This window comes from Nicotiana sylvestris, chromosome 5 (assembly GCF_000393655.2).
Source record: "Nicotiana sylvestris chromosome 5, ASM39365v2, whole genome shotgun sequence".
Taxonomy (NCBI): domain Eukaryota; kingdom Viridiplantae; phylum Streptophyta; class Magnoliopsida; order Solanales; family Solanaceae; genus Nicotiana; species Nicotiana sylvestris.
Genome location: NC_091061.1, coordinates 14,829,262 through 14,846,823, shown reverse-complemented (window position 1 = coordinate 14,846,823; position 17,562 = coordinate 14,829,262). Strand labels below are relative to the sequence as shown.

The window sequence follows — 17,562 nt, the reverse complement described above, 5'->3', positions numbered from 1 at the left end:
GGAATAAACCCCACATTTTGCATGTACAAGATTATACTTGAGGATGATGCCAAGCCTTCCGTGGAACATCAAAGGAGGTTGAACGAGGCTATGCAAGAGGTTGTCAAAAATGAGGTAATCAAGTTGCTAGATGCAGGGGTTGTGTACCCCATCTCAGATAGTTCTTGGACTTCGCCGGTTGTTAGCTTATATGAGTCCACCAAACTATAGAGCACCTTATCCTCTATGAGTTTCTACTGAGAATACTTATGAAGCAGTCAGTAAAATAGACACGGGATTTTTACGTGGAAAAATCTCACTCAAGGGGACAAAAACCACGACCTACACTTGTAGGCTTTCAACTTCACTAACTTGTTATCTTACTATTACAAGCCATTTTGTAATGACTCTATTACAAAGACTTCAACTTAACTAACTTAAGATACTCTTACCACAAGCCACTTTGTCACTTTCTAGTTACAAAGACTTTAACTTATGACTAACTGTAGTCACAACACAAACTTAGAGGGTTTGTGATTTTTGGGTATCCTAAAACACAGCTTCTAAGAAAGCAAGATAGGAGTTACAATGAAGAACAAATAACAAGATTACAACTCAAGTACGGATACACATAAACTCATTGTGAAATAGATCCTTTAGTGGAGTTGTCTTCTTGTTCTTGATACATTTGTGACCTCAATGCTGGATGAACACTTTTCTGCTTGAGAGAATATCACTAAATGCTCAAGTGAATATCTTGTACCTTGCACCAGGTTGTTATACTACAAAAGACATCACAATGGTGAAGTCAATTCTTTGTAAACGCTTCTTCCCAATGAGAAGTGACTGCCGCACTATTTGCTGCAATGTCGCGTGTACAGTTGCAGATAGTCACTTTCTGCATTTGTGTTCCAGCAGTTGTTGACTTGTACTTCTATTAGAGAACACCAAGGGATCAGGTCCCTGTTGTGTTCCTCTTTATAGTATTTCATTTGCTGGAGATCATACTGGACTTTGTTCATTTGAGATGTGTACCAAGTGAGTCAGGTTCTCTATCTGGTTCTTAACAATAAGTTTGTTAGATCGTCAAAACATAAGAAGCATAAGGTAAAGATATTGAAAACCCATCAGTTTTCCCCTTTTTGATGATGACAAACTTAGGCTTTTATAGTATTTGTTTATAGCAGAAATAACCATATGAGCCCTAATTTGGCTTCCACGACTGCGCTGATTTACCTCGGTCTGCGGTCATATGTTCTTTCTGAGATTTTAAGTCCTGATAACCATGGTCAGTAGTGGCAAATTCCATTGACAGTGGTGCCTCTCCGCTGCCACGATGCTTTTTCCCGCAGTCCGCAATGCTCAAGTTTAGAGAGGTCTAAACAAGGGTTCACGCCGCGTTTGATTTTTTGCGGACAGCGGTGCAACTACCACGAACGCCCTCTTTTTTTCAGTGATCCGCGGTGCTATAGAATCAGAGGGTAGGTAGTCTGATCCCCACACCTTCACGGCCACGATGCATTTTCTGTGGTGTAGCCTTCGCGGCCGCGCTCCTTTTTCTGTTGTCTGCGGTGTGTTGTTTTGTTCAAGCATTGTCAATTGCTATACTGCTTTTCTGCACTGCTTCTTCTAGTATTTATACTAACAATTTTTAACTAATTATACTTGCAGAAAATGGTTAAATCTAAAGGAGGCGGTGAAAAACAAAAAGGGAAAGCGGAGTCCTCCCGGGGTAGGGAACGAAGAGAGATTAAATTGACCCCAGCTGTTCGAAAATCAATTGGGGAAATGAGGAAGAACATCAGAGCTGTAGATAGAGCTGCTTCCCATTTCAAGATAGAGTTGCTTTCCATTCTGAGGGGGAGTGAGTATTTTCCCTCCCGGGAGGCACTAGAGACTGACTCAGTGCCCACTCGTGTTCCAGACTTCTCGGGGAGACTTAGGTTGAGAGATGAGCCCACACCTCCAGCCTCTCCTACTGCTCGTGCTTCTGTTCATATTTCTTCTGAGTCATCTAATGGCTCAGTAGAGAGCAGTGATAGTTCAGCTTCAACCTCACCTACACCTTCGTCACCTGGACAGAATGTAGATGCTGGGGTACCGGAAGAAGAGGGAGGGGGTGAGACCCAAATCGAGGGTGTGGAAAGGACAAGAACCCTGAAGTGTTGCAAAGGAGGTTTGTCAGTGAGCTGGCATATCACAAGTTCAGGGAGTGGTGGCCTCAAAAGTCACTTACTCATAAGCTCCATTTCATAGAGTGGGATCTTCTACCTCACAACCCCAACGTGAAGCAACACTTCAATGAAAGAGTGGGATGGGATTACTTCACTAGTAAGGTGTCAGATGATAATGAGCACCTTGTCAAGGAATTTTACGCCAATGCCTCCCACATCAAGAAGGATACAAAAGTGACTAAGGTGTAGAACTTGAAAGTTAAGTTTGATAGGGAAACAATCAATGAATACTTGGGCTTCAATGATGAAGATGAGACATTGTACTTGAAGAAGGTGGCGATGGATGAGGCATCCCACTCGTGGTTGGCATCATACCTAGCTCTCCCTGATACCACTCCAGCATGGTTGATAGTAGGGGTTCCTATCTTGAGGAACACCCTAAACTTTGAGGCGAAGGGTTGGGAGACTTTTGAAACACATTGCCGGTCTCCCTGGCGATTATAGTGGCAGCTATTATGGCAGGGTTCCCGATCAATGTCGGGAATATCATGTCTAGGGTGATCACCAGAGTGGTCAATGAGGGTGATAAATCGTACCCCTTCCCGAATTTCCTCACCATGTACTTTGAAGATCAGGAGGTGGAGAAAAGAAATTTTGATATCAAGGTAAAACCCAAGATGCCCTTTTCATAGTACAGCCTTAAGGGTCCAGACAACCCCAAGGACAAGGGATCCAAGGGCAAAACTACTACTTTTACTGGCTAGTCTAAAGAGCCAGTAGTGGTAATCACTACTTCATAGCCTTCCACTGCCATACCATATCTTGCTTCCGGACCATCTACTTTCATGCCTTCAGAAATTCCATCCTCCTCAGCATACCCATTGACTGCCCACAGATTGAGCCAAACACTCTCCAGTATCAACAACTAGATGCAGGCAGCAACTTCTAAGTTGTCTGTGCTATCCAGTTCGGTGGTAGCCTAATCAGTTCCCCTACAGCCACAGGTACCAGCTTCGGTAGAGGAGTCTCTCAAGGAGCTTTTGGACAACCAGAAGAAGCTCCTAGATAACTAAAAGATTATCATGGATGCTCTTGCAGATCAAGGAAAAACACTTCAGGAGCTAAGCAAGTACACAAAGAAGCTAAAGAAGACTCGGGCCTTGAAGGAGTCTGTGAAGGAATTGAGGGGGGGAGGTGGAGAAGATGAAGGCAGCAGACCACTTACCATTGGATCTGCTATTATAGAACCAGCCTCCAGCAGCTCAGACAGAGCAGGTCCAAGAACAGGAGATTGAGAGAGATCCCAAGAGGAGGAGAATAGTGCCCAGGGTCGATGATGTAGAGATTCAGTCGGAGGAGCCGGGGGGAGGTGCCTCTAGCCAGCCACAGGCCCCAGAGCAGACAGAGTCTGTCTCCAGGGACCCAACCACAGGACCACATGCAGACGGAGGATCCATAGGGAGTTTTCTTTACTCTCTACCTTTCTTTTGAGCTTATTTTTGGTTAGTTAGCATTAAGGACAATGCTAGGTTTCATTTGAGGGGGTGGCCCTATTTGGTTTGTAATTATGATACTATTTCCTTTCTTTATGCTTATTTTTTTCACTTTTGGTATGCATATAAATTTACCTTTTATTTCAGTTTTCGTTATTTTTCCGATCTTGGTATGTATATAAAGTTACTCTCTCATGTATATATTCATTACCTCTTATGTATATTCATCTAAACCCCCTATTGTACATATTTAGTTTACTTTCCGCATTTTACTTCATAGCTTCTTTTACAATTTCCCTTTTTAGTATAGCTTCTTACTTCATTTAATAGCTTCTTTTTCGGTTCGTAGATTCTTATTTTACAAGTTTCAATGATCAATAAGCCTTTGATTTTCTTAATATCATTGTTCTTTTCAAAGGTGGAGTTTGTGTGAACCAGGTGGCTCTTCCTGATGATGGATGGCATGACAACCTTCTTAAGGGTTTGAGTTTGTTTTTCTTTTCATTTTTGTGTAAATAGTATTTAGTGAGCAATGGTGCCTCAGGCAAAGCTTCACTTGGGCCTAACACATTTACCTTTGACCTTATGGTTAAAAACATATTGGTGTGTGTAGGATGGTGATAGTTGTGACCTTGAGACTCTTGTGTTGACTAAACAATCATCGAGTGGTTTCTAGGAACCATTTGTGTTTCTCAAATAATATATAAGGTTGTTGTGGGCCCCCGACTCTGTTTCTTTAGCAATCCTATAGCTTGTGTGGTGAGTTTTTGATTTGCAAGTCCAAGTCCCGTGATAATAATTCTAGAACTTGCCCTGCATGTTTGTCTAGGCGAAATCCTAAGTGTAGTTCGACTTGAGAAGTGATTATAGGCTCTCCTTGATCCAAATTGAGACTTGAAAACATCCATAGCCTACCAATGATGATATCCCTCGTCAACCTCGTTGAGCCATAGCCCTTATTCTTTCAATAACCATAATACAAGCCTTTATCCATTCCAAAATGATCCTCTCTTGGCACCCTATCTTTCCTTAGCACAAGGCAAAAGCATAAGTTTGGGGGGGAGAGACGAGGAATGCAAAAGTGATAAAAGGTACAAAATGAAAAAAAGAAAGGCAAAGAAAAAAAAAGAAAGAAAAGCCAAAAATTCAAAAACAAAGTGAACAATGTAGAAGAAATGAAGGGAATCAATAAAAGCAAAAGATGAAAGGCATGGAAAGATTAGAAAGGAGAAAAAGGATTGAAATGAACAAGAAAGAGTGACAGTGTGTCTCTAGCCCATAAGGAAGAAGAAAATGACTCAAAGAGTCGAGAAAATATGTGCCAAAATGAAGCAAATGAAGTGCTTAAGGGAAGATGAAACCTTCTTAGACCAATATATCCGACCCTGAACCAAAAGCCTTCATTACATCCCCACAAAAGCCCTATATGATCTTGAGTTGGGTGAGCTTACATTAGTGGTGACTCACATAAGGGGTAAGCTTATGGTACTTAGAGCCGAACTTGTGACCTTCCTTTGAGAGATATGAGTGTGTTTTCCACAATCCTCGTTCTGAGTGCTACAATCTAAAAGTGAGGTTTGCTTATGGAGAGTTGAGGAGTATGAGTTTGGGTTCCACAACGACCAATGTAACAGAAAGTTTCCTTGATGAGTTGAGTCAACTCTTGATGCTTTTGTGTCGCACTATAGCCATGGTGCTAAAAGGTTGTGTATTGTTGATAATGCATTTGAGTTGAGGGTAATTGTTAGTCCCATTTGATTCTTGATGAGGTTACTTTAAGACAACTGAATTTTCCTTTCTTTTATCTTGAGGAGGTGGGAATTACTTTGTTCTCTTGAGGACAAGCAAAAACTTAAGTTTGGGGGAATTGATAACTAGGGATTCTAATCTATTTTATGCTCCTTTTTGCTTGAGTTTTGGATTAAAAGTATGTACAAGTATTCCTAAAAGCTAACTTATTGTGCTTGTTTGCAGTGTTTGGCCAAAAAAAGACAAGAAATTCAAAACCAGCTCAAAAAAGGAGTGAAACCTGCACAAGTCAAAAGCTGAGTCAACTGAGAGCTACATCAGAAAATCAACCACGGACGCGGTGGCCTTACCTCTAAGGGGGTCCTTTTATCGCGGTCCGCAGTGGCAAGGTTCAGAGAGTTTCCATTTTTGGGATTGCAAGTTACCGCTGCCCGCGGTGCCTCTACCTCGACAGTAGTTGTTTTATCGCGGTCAGCGGAGGAGAGGTTTAGAGAGTCTGCACTCTGTAGTTGAGCTGAATGTTGAAGACCACGGTCCGCGCTTGATTTTATGCGGCCACGGTAGCCTCACACTGCAGCGGTCCATTTTTCGTTGTCAACGGTACCTCCATCAAGGGCATTTTTGTCTGAAAAATTTAGCTGTGTATAAATACTTCTTTTTCAGATTTTTAGGTCATCTTATCTTTAGCTGAGCACGTGAACTGCCTACTTTTGCCTTTTTGAGTAATTTTAGAGCTTGTTTAACAATTAGTCTTAGACTTTCATATTGTAATTAGTTTTTATGGGTTATTCTTCATCTCGGTCTTTGATTTCTTCAGTTATTATGAGTAGCTAGACCCATTAGCTAGCGTTGTGTGTCAACCCTAGTGTGGTTTTTAATGGGTCTTCTATTTTAGGACTTAGATGTTTATGGATGATTGATAGTTGGCCTGATTTGTGCTTTTTATGTTGAATTGGTGGTGCAAACACAAATTTGTGCCTTTTAGATTTAGGCTCTTCTTGAGAAAGAGAGCTTAAGTCTAGTAAATTCAGGCCAACAAGGAACTGGGGTGTATTCAAGAGATTGATAGCCTCAATTAAAGGGTTAAACCTAGAGATAGTAATACCCGACTTGTGCCAACTTTGTCACACCCCCTTTTACCCCTCCAAGAGATAAGTGTGCAAAATGTAACAGATTGTGGGTTAAAGAGATTTTCCAATTAAAGTGACAAATTTGAAGTAGTGATTATTTTATTTACAGAGTCGCCACTTGGAATTGATTTTTACTGGTGTTCCAAGTCACCTTTTATTTGAATCCCTATTCAAAGGAAGGTTTGACTCTATTATTATTGGTCTGCGAAAACAAAGTCCGGGCAAGGAATTTTGTTGACCGGGGAGAAGGTGTAAGGCATTCCCTGAGTCCCGTGGTTCTAGCACGGTCGCTTTATTGACTACATTTGGCTTGAATAAACTTGGATAAACTGTGGTTTATTTGATTTTTATGCTTTTCTTATGTTCGTTTTTATTTATTTTAAAAAAAATAAAGAAAAGATTTGAATAATAATCTACAACTTAACTAATGAGAGAAAATTATTGTTATGAGTACTAATTTAAAAGATGAGAGTAATGAGAGAAAATTATCAATTGACATTGCTTAAAACTAGTAAGATGTGGGCTTGTCTTGACATTGAATGAGGCAGCCCACTATTGGGTTGATGGAGTCAAATGGGCTCATGTCCAAGACAAAATCCAAAAGCCCATATGCTTTTGGACTTTAAATCTGCAGATATGGCCTTTTAAAGCTATGTTACAGATTTGGCCATATCTTGCTATTTGCAATCCGTAGCCAACTATTTACAAAAATAAGTTTACAGATTGTCTTTCTAATCTACAACTTAACTACCTTACTAAATAAGTATTTTTTAAGAGATAAAAAAAGATTATTGGAACTCTAAAATATAATAATAATAATAATAATAATAATAATAATAATAATAATAATAATAATAATAATAACTTAGCTTGGTGATAACAAAGGGACAAACATGGCTACAAGGGTTCAAATTTTAATATATATGCTCCTTTCAGACAACCAAATACCAGTGGAATTATATCTAATGTTTTGCAAAAATAAAAATAATTAAAGATGCTTAACACAATTTAATTAACTAACATATCGTTATAACATTATCAAACATTCAAGAGCATATAAAAATGAATTACAATAGAAGGATAAAGCTACTAATATTTCCCAGCGTCATTATCTTTCATTCCAACTCGATTTTATGAGTTTACATGGTCCGAAAATTACCTGGACAGCAAAAAGAAGAACAAATACAACAGAGTCAGCTCTTTCCAAAATCAACAACAAAACAATTAAACGGGAAGCAACAACAGCAAAAGACAGCGACAACCGGCAGATTCAAACCCAAGAAAATAAACTAGAAATACCCCAGCAAAACAGTACAATTATGTAACTCCAGAAAAATCTTTCAAGACTACTCTATTTTCCTTAAACAAGTTTTTCACTTATAGCTACTGAGTTTTTCTCTTTTTTGTGTGTCGAGCTCCCTCAGTAAGATGGAGTGTCCTCCTATATATCAAAACAATCAGCTATTTCAAAAAAAAAAATCAATCTTTTTGACAGATTTTTCTACAAAATCCGCTCTTAAATTCAAAATGCCAGACTTCCTAGTTCAAATCTTATCAAGTATTTCAAACAAAATCTGCTCTCCACTATTCAAAGATAGACTTTATTCAAATAATGTACAAAGGTCTACATTTTCTTACCAAACAATTTGACTTTTGAGTGTTGTACTCAAAGAGTCGTGAAGCAGTAAACAAACAACCAAACAAGTACCATATACTCTTAAGTATTTTTTATTACCTCACTTTTATCAATACAAAACTATTTTACTACTTCAACAAGTGCAAAAACAGAAAATTTAACATTTCAAACTTCAAAAACTAATGCTAAAATAATTAATAATAGAGAAAAATAAAATCTGAAAATTAAAAATAAAAATAAAAAAATCATCCATGAAAAAGAATAGTATTTTACCATTTTACACATCAAAAGGCCGAAAAAATGGTGGTATGCCAAAGAGGGTGTTCCGGGAGGTCGCCGGAATTAGGCCGGATTTTGGTCACCGGATTTTGGGGTAGAATTGACATCAATAGCTAGGTCTTGAGGAGCTCTATCCATTGATGTAGGTATTTTGGGGTGGTAGTGGTTGGAGCTTCAAGAATTTGGGCAAAAAAGTGACGGAAAAGTTTCCTAGATCTAAGATTCAAGGAGTTTGAGGGATTTTTTTAGGATTTGGTTTGGAGATATGGAAAGAGGAAGTTGTGGAGATTACGTGGCGTGAATTTGGAGGTGGTCCGCTGGCGGCGGTGGGCGGAGCTGGGGCGGCGTAGAGAGAGTGAAGAGAGAGAGAAGAGAGAAGAAGGAGAGAGAAAGAAGAGAGAGGAAACAAGGGGGAAATGGGGCAAATTTTTGGGGATTTTAGGCTTTAAATACCTAGGATGAAGATCAAACTAGGACTGTTGGATTAAATCAAGATGGGTGGATGAGATTGAATCTTGTCACTTAACCAAAATGACGTAGTTTCAAGACAAAACTACGTCGTTTTAAGCTCTTCTTGGCATCCCCCTTTTGGACCGGATTTGGGCTCTTTGGGCTCAAATTTTGGGCCAATTTTGGCACAATTTTAATTAAATTATACTAGCCCAATCCGTACTTCGTTTATCAAACCATTACTCAATTCTTAAAACCTATACATACACAAATAAGAACAAACGCACACACACACACATACATACATACATAGATATATATATATATATATATATATATATATATATATATATATATATATATATATACAAGGCAAAAATTAGGCATTTACAGATTTACAGCTGCCTCTCTTTGCTCGAGAACATGAAGAGTTTTCGTGCAAAGACAAATAAATGTTATGGATAATTTTTGCTCACATTCACTCTAGTGGAAGCATTTTGAAAAAGGTGGTGACCGAATCTTGCTTCTGAGGTTGCCTACATATCCTGGGCTATAAAGGAATCAGGTCAGTGTAGTTCTGAAAAACTTTGGTAGCTGGGACTACCGGAGACTGGACTTAAGACAGTTGTTGCTGCTGTTGTTGCTGTTACTCTTACCGTTACTGCTTCTTACATCAAAAGAAAAAGGAGAAGTGCACTACATATGTCTGCAAACTAAGAGTACAAAAATTCCTATCCACGTGTCTTCTGGAGTCAAATCTTGATTTTTGACCTACTCGCTTGTGTTGACCTTAGATTGGATCTTAATTCTTTTGAAGAAAAGATTATGACTCAATCTCGATGGCTTGATTTCTAAATCAGAATTTGAGAAGATGAATCTCGAGAAGCTGGGCTGCTGACACATTATCAAAGCTAAACTCCGACTATCTTGTGATTGAATCATTTCTTTCTTCTGATGAGAAACTGAAACTGCAAGCTTTAATCGTCACTTGTGCTATACGGAAGAGCCTGCAAAGCCATCAAAGACAAACAAAAACGAACAAAATTTTTCTGCCCCAGTCTAGCACTAGAAAAATTTTGTGAGTTATTAGAGAAATCTGTAAATTATCTAATTTATTGAAAAGGCAGACAGAAACAATAGTAAAAACTATCTAAAAGGGGATAAAATTTGGCAACGAATGATTGTATAACCAGGGATCGATACCACTTACTACTGAAAGAAAATGTAATCAGGGGCTGGTACCTTCTCTCACTAGAAGGAAATAGAATCGGGTGTTAGCACCATGTATTATTGATAAAGTGCTGAATCCTTCTAGGTGAAAAAAAGTTCGATCTGAGTTAAACTGTATTAAACAACCTGAGCGAAGATTACTTCTACCCGGAACTACGAACTGGATCCCCCTAGGCAAAATGGTTCTACCTGGGTTAAGCTACGTAAAACACCCTAAGAGAAGATTACTTCTACCCGGAACTACGAACTGGATCCCCCTAGGCAAAACGGTTCTACCTGGGTTAAGCTACGTAAAACACCCTGAGCGAAGAGTACTTCTACCTGGAAACTATGAGCAGGATCCCCCTAGGCGAAACAGTTCTACCTGAGTTAAGCTGCATAACAAACTGAGTAAAGAGTACTTTTACCTGGAAATATGAGCTGGATCCCCAAGGTGAAAGGATTCTACCTGCGTTAAACTTGCGTAAAACACCCTGAGCGAAGAGTACTTCTACCCGGAAATATGAGCTAGATCCCTCTAGACGAAACGGTTCTACCTGAGTTAAGCTCCATAAAACACCCTGAGTGAAGAGTACTTCTACCCGAAAATATGAGCTGGATCCCCCTAGGCAAAACAGTTCTGCCTGAGTTAAGCTATGCAAAACAACCTGAGCGAAGAGTACTTCTACCTGGAACTATGAGCTGGATCCCCCTAAGCGAAGCAGTTCTACCTAAGTTAAGCTGCGCAAAACAACTTGAGCGAAGAGTACTTCTACCCGGAACTATGAATTGGATCCCTCTAGGCAAAATAATTCTACCTAAGTTAAGCTACGTAAAACACCCTGAGCGAAGAGTACTTCTACCCGGAACTATGAATTGGATCCCCCTAGGCGAAAAAGTTCTACCTGGGTTAAGCTAATGTAAAACAACATGAGCGAAGAGTACTTCTACCTGGAACTATGAATTGGATCCCCCTAGGCGAAAAGGTTCTATCTGGTTTAAGCTATGTAAAACAATCTGAGCGAAGAGTACTTCTACCCGGAAATATGGAGCTGGATCCCCCTAGGCGAAAAGGTTCTACCTGGGTTAAGCTATGTAAAACAACCTGAGTGAAGAGAACTTCTACCCGAAAATATGGAGCCGGATCCCCCTAGGCGAAAAGGTTTTACCTAGGTTAAGCTATGTAACAACAACCTGAGCGAAGAGTACTTCTACCCGGAACTATGAGCTGGATCCCCCTAAGCGAAGAGGTTCTACCTGGGTTAAGCTACGTAAAAACACCCTGAGTGAAGAGTACTTCTACCCGAAAACTATGAGCTAGATCCCCCTAGGTGAAAAGGTTCTACCTGCGTTAAGCTACGTAAAAACACCCTAAGCGAAGAGTACTTCTACCCGGAAACTATGACCTAGATCCCCCTAGGTGAAAATGTTCTACCTGGGTTAAGCTACGTAAAAACACCCTGAGTGAAGAGTACTTCTACCCGGAAACTATGACCTAGATCCCCCTAGGTGAAAAGGTTCTACCTGGGTTAAGCTACGTAAAACACCCTGAGCGAAGAGTACTTCTACCCAGAAACTATGAGCTGGATCCCCTAGGCGAAACGGTTCTACCTGGGTTAAGCTACGTAAAACACCCTGAGCGAAGAGTACTTCTACCCGAAAACTATGAGCTGGATCCCCCTAGGCGAAACGGTTCTACCCGGGTTAAGCTACGTAAAACACCCTAAGCGAAGAGTACTTCTACCCGGAAACTATGAGCTGAATCCCCTTAGGCGAAAAGGTTCTACCTGGGTTAAGCTATGTAAAAACAACCTGAGCGAAGAGTACTTCTACCCGGAACTATGAGCTGGATCCCTCTAGGCGAAACGGTTCTACCTGGGTTAAGCTATGTAAAACACCCTGAGCTAAGAGTATTTCTACCCGGAAACTATGAGCTGGATCCCCCTAGGCGAAACGGTTCTACCTGAGTTAAGCTTCAGAAATAGGAGGTGTGAACAATAGTGATGTATGCTGAAAATAAAAGAAAAATGGAGCTTTTAAGGATCTTACGTTTGGTGACATTCGTTCACTTAGGACCGACTTTCTGCACTACTTTGTTCCTACTTTAAACAAAGAAAAACTTATGAGTTTTTAAAGTGGTGGTTGGTTTGTGGCCTTGATGCCCTGAGTAGCTTGATTCATGACCACTACTATCGAAGAACTGATTCTGTCAGCGTGGTACCGAGATGTTATGCCGCTCTGTATCATTTTCTAGAGACCTTGGCTTTGCAATATTGCCCCCAACTGTTTCATACCCAGATGTCCATGGTACCGCTACCCTTGTCTCTAAGGCAATGCATTTTTCTCTAAAATCAAACTCAGTTGTCTTACCCCAGTATCAGTTTGTGTCTGTAGTGCTGATCAACTTTTCTGATAAAGCAGGTCTTGCTTAGGTGACCTTTTCAGCTCTTTTTTTTGAGACACTTTGTTTGTCTTATCGAATGAGATCAGAGATGGATTCGTTCCTTCGTCAATGCCATATATGCCCCAAATTGTGCCCGACATTACGGGGAAGCTGTAGCCAGTTTTCAGCCCTTTCTTTGCTTCGATTTTGATGCAGGATTAGACCGAAGGGGACTCAAAGAAAAAATATGGGTAAAAATAGAATAATAACTGGAAGCGAAAAAGAACTGTGCTTAAACAAAAGGTGTCCCTTTCGGGGAAAGGAATAGGGAGACTTATCTGGAGGTATGTGCCGACTTTAATGAATCATGACATGCATTTTGGACTGGATGCATGATCTGTCTGAACCGTCCGACTCTCAGAAATTCATCACAATGTTTTCCTCAAAATGGAGAAACCTTGCCAGGACTCTATCGATGCCGATGGCTGTGAGGATCCTCTTTTCGATCAGGGGTGCCCTTTGCGGGTTTTCACGAGCTAACCTCTCTCATTTTTCTTCTCGCCTTATAGTGCTCTTTATGGGTTTTCACTAACAAGACTCTCTTATTTTTCATTTCTCTTTTTACCATCGCCTCATGGTGCCCGTGTGGGTTTTCACCAATAAGACTCTCTCATTTTATTTCTCTCATTTTTATTGCATCGGATCCAAGTAGTCGTATTCTCTGATCCTTGAACATTCTCACCGATTGATCGGAAGGACTTGAAAGGATTTGGGTAAAAATAATTTGGATCGAATTACAACTTTGGAACCATTCAGGCGGGATCATCGCCGGACCATTACAACATCTGCCCCAGTTTCACTTTTGGTGGAATTTGGATTTTTATTTTGGTGTGACTGAACCCCATAAAGAGGTTGACTACATATCCTTTCGGAATCAAGTCGAACGTAGTTCAGGGAACTTATTTTTTTCGTTTTTTTGTTTTGTTTTGTTTGTTCTTTCTTTTTCCTTTCCTTTTCCTCTTTTGTTTTTCTTTGTCTTTGTCTTTTCTTCCTCTTTTTTGTACATTTTTTTTCTTTTTTTTTTCATTTCATTTTTCAATAACACTTTCAGGTTCCAAAGAGGATGATAAAAAAATGGGAGCCGGCTCAAAGGGTTTGCAAAGGGTTGATAGTGTTTGGGTAGCGAGAATGAAAGCCTTCGTCATCCCAATTGGAGAATATTAGTACTATATGGAGGATCCAACATAGTACCTTTTGACTGCATTTGCATTGACAGTTATTTCAAGGACATTTCCTTCGATGTGTCCCAAGTGCAACGCACTCTTTTGGCAGTACTCTTGTTGCAATGTACGGACCTTTCCAATCCGGGAACCAATTTTCCTTCAGTTGTTCCAACTCTTTGTTTTATTTCCTTAAACTTTATCTTCATTGCGATCTAATCCTTGATTCATTATTTCGAGGTCTAACAACTTTCAGGATCTGGGCATGAAGTCCGCAAGCATGTCATGTTATTGAAATCTGCATTTAACAGAACTAAAAAGAGAATAAGAAAGAAAAATGACAAGATTAAGAAAAGAGGCATTCCTGGAAAATAAAATATTAATTTCATTTGATTTTTTTTTCAATCTTTTGAAAATAGAAGGGTTTGCATCAGAAAATAAGACAATAAGGTAAAACATCCGGATCACACCCTAAGATAATCCGGATGCATAAAGGATAGAAAGACTGGCCACTAAGACTCCCGTTTGATGGGGAACTTTCATGCTTGGCGGCCATTTTTGGCTTTTCTTCTATCTCGGCAAAGGCTGCAACGGCCTTCGGTGCCGGATCAAATTCCTCAGCTTCACAAATCATTCTGACCATTGGCCCAATGTTGTGGGCAGGCAACAGATTGCTCATCACATCAGAAGCTTCTTCATCCCGAAAAACGATTCTTTCAGTTTCAATCAACTACCCTTTTGAGGGTTCAACGGTCCTCTGTACTGTGTCCCACTGCTCTAGAGTGGTATTCACATCTAGCATCATCTCGGTGCGAGGGGACTCGGGGTTCGGCCATTTCGGGGCCACTGGCTGCAATAGATCTAGCCTGATTAGCTTTTGGAACAAGCTTGAATACGATTCACCAATAGGGGTGAACTGATTCTTTCTGAAAGGCTCTCTTAGGCGAGGATTGTATCGGAGATCATTTGGTTGGGGATTATATGGAGCTGGGTAAGGATGTGCATTTCTGGGAGGTGGAGCTCGGTTTTGTGTATAATGTTGTGGCTGCGTGCAAGGTTGCGCGTTCATCACTGCATACCAACAAAACCAACCACCTGAACAGAACCTGACTAATTTGCTCACACCACAACCTCGTTAGTTTTGAAACATTTAACACATAGGAAATCGCACGTTGGGGATGCAATGCACCTAATAGTTAAACATTTCTACCATGTGTTTGAACGGTTGCATGTTTCATCCCGGCCTTAACTAATCCTTTAAGTATGTACCTCTTTTCTGTTATTTCTACCTCTATTTAATCACTCTTGATTTTTTCGTCTCTGTCGCTTTTTATTTTTTGGCATTCTCCTTTCTTTTTATTTTATTTTTTTTGGTCACTCTTTTATTTATTTTTTTCCACTCTCTTTTTTTTCTCTCTTTTTTTTTCTTTTTTTTTAGTTTATTTTTTCCTCAGTTAATTCTACGGTTATGATCGAATCCGATGGGGATTGCATACGTATCATGACGTCGCATGAATCAGATCATTACGTAGTTCAGAAAAAATCAGGAATAAAGTACACAAACTAACTCTCGTTTTTTACTCATATACAAATAACTCTACGAAAGCTCCTAACAAGGAAAATAATTTTGGATTTTTTATGGTAGAAAGAAAGGATTCAAAAGAAGAAAGAATTTTTTTTTTAGATTTCAATTTTTTTATTGAATTGTTGAAAGTGAGACTTCTAAAGAAGAGCGATTTGTTTTTTTGAAATTCGATTTTTTTTTCATTTTGTTTTTGGAATTTTTGAAAGAAAGAATTAAAAAAAAGATTTTTTTTTTCATTTTTAAAGTTTCTTTTTTTTTTCATTTTTTTGGGATTTTTTAAAATAAACACTTCTAAAGAAGAAATAAAATATTTTTGAAATTTGAATTATTGTTTTTTCAATTTTTGAAAGAAAAACTTCTGAAGCAGAAAAAAAAATATTTTGGAATTCAACAATTTATTTTTTTTGGAATTTTCGATTTTTTTTTTCTTTTTCAATTATTTATTTTGTGATTTTTGAAGAAAAAAAAATCTGATTTTGATTTTGTTTTTTGTGGAAGAAAGACTTATAAAAGAAAAAATAAGAAAATATTTTTGAATTTTTTTTAAATTGAGGTCTCTAAGAAATTATTTTCTAAAGAAGGAAGTGAAGGGAAATATATTTGAATTTTCTTTTTTGAAAATTGGGGGCCGGAACCGATGAGGTTTGCCTACGTATCTCACATCCGATGAGAATCAGACTCGCGTAGTTCGGTAAAACTGGGTACTTTTTTATTAATAATTCTGCTAAACTAATTTTCTAAAGCCGATCGACAAATGCAAGAAAGCCTTCCAAATGATGCAACAAGTAGCACATAAGTGAACATGATGGTCTCAAAAAGGATATCTGTCTTATACGGACTCGGCCCCTGTGCCGAGCTTCACTAAGTCAAGTGCATATGATGCAACAAAACGATCCTACTAGGGATAACCAGTCATGTGGCTTGTTCTTCTATATTTTAAAATTCCTAGGGGATGAGGCGTATCTAGACTGACCATACAACGAGCGAACAACTCGAGTTGGGAAGGGGTAGCGTACCGGGAGCAATACTTCTCCGACTTAACTACTGGACCCTCCCCGTTCTTAAATATGGGTGACTAATAATCCTTCACCGGGAGCCCAGGCCCACCGTCTTTATCTCAACAAAGAATGGGGCGCATATCTGCGATTCCCGAGGTTGTATTCAGAAGACTCAAAGGGGTTGCGCAAGAAGACAATTTATAAAATAGTTCAACAATATCAAAGCGGTAAAGAGCAAGCAAGTAGCACATTATGCCCAAATAGATCACAGTTATATATAAAAAATTAATAAAGCCAAATAAAGTCAATGTACAAGCTTGAATTTTTGAGTACCGTCCCCAGCAGAATCGCCAGAGTTGTCACACCCCTTTTTACCCCTCCAAGAGATAAGTGTGCAAAATGTAACGGATTGTGGGTTAAAGAGTTTTTCCAATTAAAGTGACAAATTTGAAGTAGGGATTATTTTATTTACAGAGTCGCCACTTGGAATTGATTTTTACTGGTGTTCCAAGTCACCTTTTATTTGAATCCCTATTCAAAGGAAGGTTTGACTCTATTATTATTGGTCTGCGAAAACAAAGTCCGGGTAAGGAATTCTGTTGACCGGGGATAAGGTGTAAGGCATTCCCTGAGTCCCGTGGTTCTAGCACGGTCGCTTTATTGACTACATTTGGCTTGAATTAAACTTGGATAAACTGTGGTTTATTTGATTTTTATGCTTTTCTTATGTTCGTTTTTATTTATTTTAAAAAAAATTAAAGACAAGATTTGAACAATAATCTACAACTTAACTAATGAGAGAAAATTATTGTTATGAATACTAATTTAAAAGATGAGAATAATGAGAGAAAATTATCAATTGACATTGCTTAAAACTAGTAAGATGTGGGTTTGTCTTGATATTGAATGAGGCAGCCCACTATTGGGTTGATGGAGTCAAATGAGCTCATGTCCAAGACAAAATCCAAAAGCCCATATGCTTTTGGACTTTAAATCTGCAGATATGGCCTTTTAAAGCTATGTTACATATTTGGCCATATCTTGCTATTTGCAATTCGTAGCCAACTATTTACAAAAATAAGTTTACAAATTGTCTTTCTAATCTACAACTTAACTACCTTACTAAATAAGTATTTTTTAAGAGATGAAAAAAAAGATTATTGGGACTCTAAAATATAATAATAATAATAATAATAATAATAATAATAATAATAATAATAATAATAATAATAATAATAATAACTTAGCTTGGTGATAACAAAGGGACAAACATGGCT

General features: G+C 38.8%; 1 long non-coding RNA gene across 1 annotated transcript; it reads right to left on the bottom strand.

Moving 5' to 3' along the window:
- Positions 1-7,532: 7,532 nt before the first annotated feature.
- On the bottom strand, positions 7,533-8,837 carry LOC104239507 (uncharacterized). Its single transcript, XR_714148.2, has 2 exons — positions 8,435-8,837; positions 7,533-7,684 (listed from the first exon to the last, which is right to left on the bottom strand). It is a non-coding gene; the product is annotated as an uncharacterized lncRNA (long non-coding RNA).
- Between the last annotated feature and the right edge of the window lie 8,725 nt (positions 8,838-17,562).